Below are 7,325 nucleotides of genomic sequence, written 5' to 3' on the forward strand. Positions count from 1 at the left end.
TATTACATGATTGAATTGATAATACTAAAAAATAAAATATCATTAATATGATACTTCAATACAGGTTAAATCTTTATTTTACTATTTTAACAACACCAATATAAAATAAGTCGAATCAAACTGATTTAACTAAAATTATATATACAAAAAATTGTTGTACGGTATACACTAAATTATATACTAAATCACTAAAATTAATAAAAAAGTACATTAGCAAAATTAGTACTAAAATAGTACATTAAGAAAATAAGAAAAAGTTGCCCCGCGGTACGATCATAATCTTGTATATAGATATTTTGGTTGATGTAAGTTGAGTTAAACTACAAAACTACCCTCGTCAATGATTAGATAGATTTTGTTATGCTGACCCAAGGTTGACTCGCGCGTGAGCCGTGAAACAAAAAAAATGAAAAACAAGAGAAGGTTCTAGAATTGGATTATAATTGGATGGATACAACACGAGAAAAGGCTACTTCCTTACGTGTAAACCCTTCAAAAGGGCTAATTTTTTTATGTACATTTATATAATGGTAATTTAGATCTGTACTCTAATAAAATTCACAATTCATATATATAATTATAAAATTAAGTCGATTTCAAAGTTTACGTTAACGGATTTAAGTCAACCGTTAGAGATGCTGACTCAGACGAATCGACGTCGTTTTGCTATGTTATCTTGCAAAAAAAATGTTAAAAATCTCCACTCCCATGGTTTGAACCTGCGCACTCATACATGTTTAAAATAGGATATAACCAGTTAATCCCACAACCACTTTAAAAAGTATTACACAAATTTATTCAAACCTAAAACAAATTTAAGTCTCGATTAAATGAAATGTTTTGAATTGGGGGAATTAGAAATCTAGGGTTCTTCCCGAATGAAACACAAATCGCGAAGAAAAAGAACCCTTATCATAATAGGTTAACATAATTTTGATCGTCCAGGTATCACGCGGTTTCAGGTTTTCAATATTCCTTCATTCACAAAAACAGCTGTATTTATTTTTCTATTTTATTTTGGTGTCAGCCATTAAAGTACTCTGTTGGTATTATTCTAATATTCAGAGGGACAGAACAGAATCCATAAAAGCCTTTAGATCTACCATTAAAAGAAACAGGTCTCGGTTCAGTGACTCATGCAAACCGTCCAGTCTATGTGGATTGTATAAGGAGAAGAAAAAACCCGAATAAAACACAAATCGCGAAGAAGAGGAAGAATCCTAGGATTTCTAATTTTTTCCCAATTCAAAACGACGACATTTCATTTTATCGAGACTTAGATCTTTTTTAGCTTTATAAGAATATAGCTTTATAAGAATAAATTTGTATGTTACTTTCGAGAATAGTTTTGGGATCAAATGGTTATGTTCTATGCTAAACATGTATGAGTGTGTGGGTTTGATTAGGAACCTTTTAAAATCTTGAGCGGTGATTTCTTGTTTTTGATTGATTACATTCTTTTAAATTGTGAACTAAGTGCTGGTGGTTATGATTGCTTCATTGGTGGTGTTAATTTCTTGAATGCCGTTGAACAAGGCCGTGGAAGTTGCAATGCAACAAGTGAAGTCTTCGAGGATTCCCATCCTGTGGCACGGCCAAAAGTATGAAGTACTCTGAGCACGTACATTAAAATTTGGTTTTCTTTCTTATATGCTTTGCACTGTTTCTTATACATTAAGTTGACGTAGCAGGACAGGTTGCATGTCTACTGGTAACTCTCATACCTCTGTGAACACCTTTCTGGAAATTTTGATTGGCTTGGTAACTTTATGAGCTTTTTGTTCTTGTTTGAGGAGCTTATAACTATGTTTTTTAATTGGGAACTCATGTTATCGTCTGAGTCATTGAAACTGATACTAAACTTTTGGTCATTTTCCTATTCCTAGGTCCACATTTCAACCCTGATGGTAAAACACACGGTGCCTCATAGGATGCTAATCGACATGTTGGCGACCTAGGAAACATCACTGTTGGAGATGATGGTATCCCTTCTCAACATCTCTATCCCTCATCTCGATTTTTTTTAGACATATTTTTTGCTACTCTCTCAATTGTGCTTTTGCAGTCTTACTTTTATAGTTGCGTTTTTCATCTATCATATTTTTTGCTACTCTCTCAATTGTGCTTTAGTGTTCATGGAGTTACATATAGTATTTTGTTTTTCTTTTTCCAGGAACTGCCACCTTCACCATCACTGACTGCCAGGTTCGTAGCTGTGTACCTGTTTTATACTCTTTTTTTTTCCTAATCCACAACTGCTCTAGTAAACCCAATCTCATATGAGAACTTTTGTGTTCGTTGCACAGATTCCTCTTACTGGACCAAACTCGATTGTTGGAAGGGCTGTTGTTGTCCGCGCAGACCCTGATGGCCTCCGAAAGGGTGATTACATTTGTCTAATTTTTTTTATGGAGTTTTTTTTTGTTCTAGTTTCCTTGTTATGTTAACTGAGTTTAAAGGATATCCAGTCCATTTGAGGACATCTACTGCATCTCGCTTATGACTCAACATGTATCCTATGAACACTCTTTAACCTGAACTCGTTCTGTTTTTTACCTTTTTAGGAGGCCATGAACTCAGCTTGGCTACCGGAAACGCAGGCGGTCGTGTTGCCTGTGGTAAGTAATTTTAATCCACATTTTACTCTCATGTCCTGTGGAAAATTAATCTATCAGAAACTGGGTCATTACCAGCACTCCCATCTTGAACTCCATTGATTCTCTGGCAGCTCAGGGGTTCATCTTTGTTTTATATATCATCTTGCATTTTGGGGTTTGGCCGAAAATCGATAACCTATTACATCATCTATGTCTGAAAACGCAGTATAGTTTTTCTATGTTTCGGAAGTGACTAGAGATTGACTTTAGGCTCGTGAGATTCCACACAACTACAGTTCCTGATACTAAGTTTCATTCCTAATGTAATAAACCCGCAGAGGATCAACTGACTGGGCTTACGTCTACCATTTTGCAGGTATCATTGGTCTCCAGGGCTAAAGCTGTTCTGTTTCCAAAGAAGAGATTGATGTAATAAGGAGGTCCAACTTTAGACCTCGATTTGGTATTATTTATGTATCTTTTGGTGTGTGGCTATAACTTCTGAGCTTAGTTGCTCAAAGCATTTGTTCAGACAGAAAACAGAGAAAATTCCGTACTTTTACAATTTAATGAATAAAAGAGAGAGTTGGTTTAACAGTGATTAGTGGTTGTTTCTATGCTAAACTTTGATAAAATATCGAGGCCTTTTGTCTTATTAGTCATAAGAAGATTTTTTTTTTTTTGTCCACCATTGGACCACAACTGATCGGTCCATTAGCTAAATTTCTATATTCGTAGGAAACAAAACTCGATTCTATGGTGTGATGGTGAAACAACCCTTCCCGTTTTTTTTATTTTTTAATAATATTAATTCACTATTGGTCTCATATCCACTAAACACCTAGCAACAATCAACAACAGCGGATAACAAAAACAATTCCATTAAACCAATAAGAATTTCAACAATAACAATCCAATAACCAACAATGCAATAACCAAGTTCCAACATCCTACAATGTTCTATCAACTCAACACTAGCAACCTAACAATAGCTAGACCACAATCAATCAAGTCTCTAAAACATCCTCCTCCTCATCGCCCTGATTCCACGATCACACTTTGCCTTTACCTGCACCACAAACACAAATTGCAATGCATGAGTATTTTATAAACACTCAGTAAGGCAATCTTCTCATCTACTGGGCTATACACACAAGTAATAGAGACATCTCTAACCATCAATAAACAATCAACAATAACAAACCAGGACTCAGCATCGACCGACACCAACATGCATCGACTGACACCAGTTGGAGGTTGCGTCGACCGACGCAAGATTTGCATCAACCGATGCAAGGCTAACTTGCATCTACCGACGCATGCTCGACATAGCACGAAAACCCTAGATTTTACGCGTCGTCCTCGCATTTGCATCGACCGACGCACAAAATGCATCAACTGATGCAATGCCGAGCATCGTTTTCCCCCAAAGCTTCTTGCCGGATCTTTGTTCCTACAACCACAAAACTCGATCCCCGCCGGATCTTCGCCGGATCTGCCTATTGGCGTCTTGAATGCTGTTCTGTACGTCCAAAGAGTCTCGTCCAGCTTGACAGACCAATCTTTCTTCGAAACCCCAACAATCCTTGACAAGATACCCTTGATCTGCTTATTCGAGACTTCAACCTGTCCGCTGGTATGAGGGTGATACACAATAGATACATTGTGCTTGACCCCACACTTTCTCAGCATACTCTCAAACACCTTGTTGACGAAGTGAGTTCCACCATCACTGATCACCGCTCTGGGTATCCCATACCTTGGAAAAATTATACTTTTGAACAACTTCAGAACAACCTTGTGATCATTGGTTGGAATGGCAATGGCTTCGACCCACTTGGAAACGTAATCAACTGCTACCAGAATGTAGACATTACCATTAGATGGAGGGTTGAAAGGTACCATGAAGTCTATACCCCAAACATCAAATATCTCTACTTCCAAGATCGGATTCTGGGGCATCTCGTTCCTCCTTGTGATGTTGCCCATCCTCTGACAAGCATCACACTTGGTGATGAAACTGTGAGCGTCCTTGAACAAGGTTGGCCACCAGAGACCTGCTTGAAGAACCTTTTGAGCTGTCTTGAATGTGGCGGAGTGACCTCCATAGGTGGAGCCGTGACAGTGCTCAAGCACTCCTTGCACTTCCCCTTCTGCTATGCATCTCCTGAACAGACCGTCAGAACCTTTTTTGTACAGGTAAGGCTTATCCCAGAAGTAGTGGTTGACCTCCCTGAAAAACTTTTTCTTCTTGTAGGGATCCATGTCATCAGGAACTTCTCCACAAACCTTGTAATTCACGACATCTGCATACCATGGTGCTGTCTCAGAAGTGATCGCCATGCATCTGATTCTGAGGTTCTCAACCCCTGTGTCATGCATCCGCTCACAAACTTGGGCGACCAGAAGTTGTTCCTCAGGCATCGAATCATCTATGGGAACAACATCTTCAATCCTCATTCTTGACAAATGATCTGCTACTCCGTTTTCTATGCCTTTCTTGTCAACTATCTCCATGTCAAACTCCTGAAGAAGCAGAATCCATCTCAGCAGTCTTGGCTTGGTATCCTTCTTCGAGTAGATGTGTCTCAGAGCAGCATGATCGGTATACACAATGACCTTCGACCCCACAAGATAACTCCTGAATTTTTTGAATGCAAACACAACGGCTAGGAGTTCCTTCTTTGTAGTAGCGTATCTTCCTTGAGTCTCCTCCAAGGTGCGACTCGCGTAGTAGATGACATGAAGCTTCTTGTCAATATGCTGTCCCAGAACAGCTCCAACTGCAAAGTCTGAAGCATCACACATAATCTCAAACGGATGATCCCAATTCGGAGCTTGTACTATGGGTGCCGAAACCAAGGCCTCCTTGATCTTGTTGAAAGCTTCCAAGCATGCTGCATCAAATTCGAACTCAACCCCCTTGCACAGCAACCTTGTCAAAGGTCTTGCAATTTTTGAGAAGTCCTTAATGAATCTCCTTTAAAACCCTGCATGCCCCATAAAGTTTATGATGTCCTTCACTTTCTTAGGCGGTTGAAGCTGAACCATGACATCAATCTTAGCTTTGTAAACCTCAATTCCTTTCTCAGAAATCTTGTGTCCCAGAACGATCCCTTCTTCAACCATGAAGTGACACTTTTCCCAGTTCAGCACCAGGTTCGTCTCCTCACATCGCGTCAATACCCTGCACAGATTTAACAAACAGGAGGAGAAAGTGGAACCGTATACAGATAAGTCGTCCATAAACACTTACACTGACTCCTCAATCAAATCCGAGAAAATCGATGTCATGCACCTTTGAAAGGTGGTAGGAGCATTGCACAAACCAAATGGCATGCGTCTGTAGGCAAAAGTGCCATAAGGACAACTAAATGTTGTCTTTTCCTGATCATTTGGGTGGATAGGGATTTGGAACAATCCGTTATACCCATCAAGTAAACAGTAATAAGGATGACTAGCTAGTCTTTCCAACATTTGATCAATGAAAGGAAGAGGAAAATGGTCTTTCCTAGATACAACATTCAACTTCCTATAGTCAATGCACATACTATGTCCTGTGATGGTCCTAGTTGGGATTAGCTCATTTTTTTCATTTTTGATAACAGTGATTCCTCCTTTTTTAGGTACACAGTGCACTGGAGATACCCAAGTACTATTAGAGATAGGATAGATAACTCCAGCATCAAGCAGTTTTAAAATTTCTTTCTTTACTACTTCCTTCAGGTTATGGTTCAATCTTCTTTGGGGTTCAATACTAGCATAAGATTCATTTTCAAGATTGATTTTATGGGTGCAAAGACTAGGTGAGATTCCCTTGATATCATCTAAAGAATAACCTATAGCCTTTCTTTTTAAGCTCAGTAACTAGCTTCCCTAATTCATCATCACTCAACCTAGCATTTACTATGACAGGATAAGTAGAATTGGTTCCCAGAAAAACGTACCTGAGTCCGGAAGGGAGAGTTTTGAGTTCTACCTTTGGAGCCTTCAGTTCCGACCAGTCGTCAGCATGGGAGACTGGAGCGATCACGGTCGAGTGGGAGGGGTGTGGCTCGATCGAGCGGGACGTTGGTGTCTCGGGTCGGGTCTTGATGTCAATCGAGTGGGAGATATCACGTTCTAAACTCTCTGTCTCAACTGCACATACCTCCTCTGCGTCAAAAAGCTGCTCGAACTCCTCTGATCCATCTGTTTCTCTGTGGGAGTCTAGCAGATTCTTGTAACAAGTGGTCTCTTCATGCAGGAACCCTTCTTCTCCATTCTTGGTTAGAGCAGTTTTGAGAGGGTCCTCTTCAGCTAGTTCCTCTAACAACTCATCAGCCAACTTATCCATCTCTTCAATGTAGAAGACTTGTCCTCCTATTGTTTGCTTCTTCAAAGTATCCTTGATGTCAAACTTCATGATGAAGTCTTCGCCCAGATTAAGATCAATCTTGCCATTTCTGACATCAATGATGGCTCCAGCAGTCGCCACGAACGGTCTTCCTAAGATTCAGCGGATCTTTTAGTTCTTCATCCATCTCCAGAACCACAAAATCGGTTGGCACTTCCACGTCTTTGATCCTGACGGGTAAGTCTTCTAAAATACCATTTGGAAGTCTCATTGATCTGTCTACAAGGATGAGAGAGATGTCGCAACCCTTGAACCTTGTAAAACGCAACCTCATAGCAACAGAAAGTGACATCATATTAACTGAAGCGCCAAGATCACATAGGCACCTGTCA

The 7,325-nt window shown here is 39.6% G+C and overlaps 1 pseudogene across 1 annotated transcript; it reads left to right on the forward strand.

Moving 5' to 3' along the window:
- Positions 1-1,372: 1,372 nt before the first annotated feature.
- On the forward strand, positions 1,373-3,194 carry LOC104743904 (superoxide dismutase [Cu-Zn] 1-like; annotated as a pseudogene). Its single transcript, XR_015579367.1, has 7 exons — positions 1,373-1,601; positions 1,692-1,711; positions 1,887-1,982; positions 2,174-2,205; positions 2,307-2,382; positions 2,565-2,618; positions 2,974-3,194. The product of XR_015579367.1 is annotated as a superoxide dismutase [Cu-Zn] 1-like (transcript).
- The last annotated feature ends 4,131 nt before the right edge of the window (positions 3,195-7,325 follow it).

This window comes from Camelina sativa, chromosome 14, assembly GCF_030686135.1.
Source record: "Camelina sativa cultivar CO46 ecotype springtype chromosome 14, ASM3068613v1".
Lineage (NCBI taxonomy): Eukaryota > Viridiplantae > Streptophyta > Magnoliopsida > Brassicales > Brassicaceae > Camelina > Camelina sativa.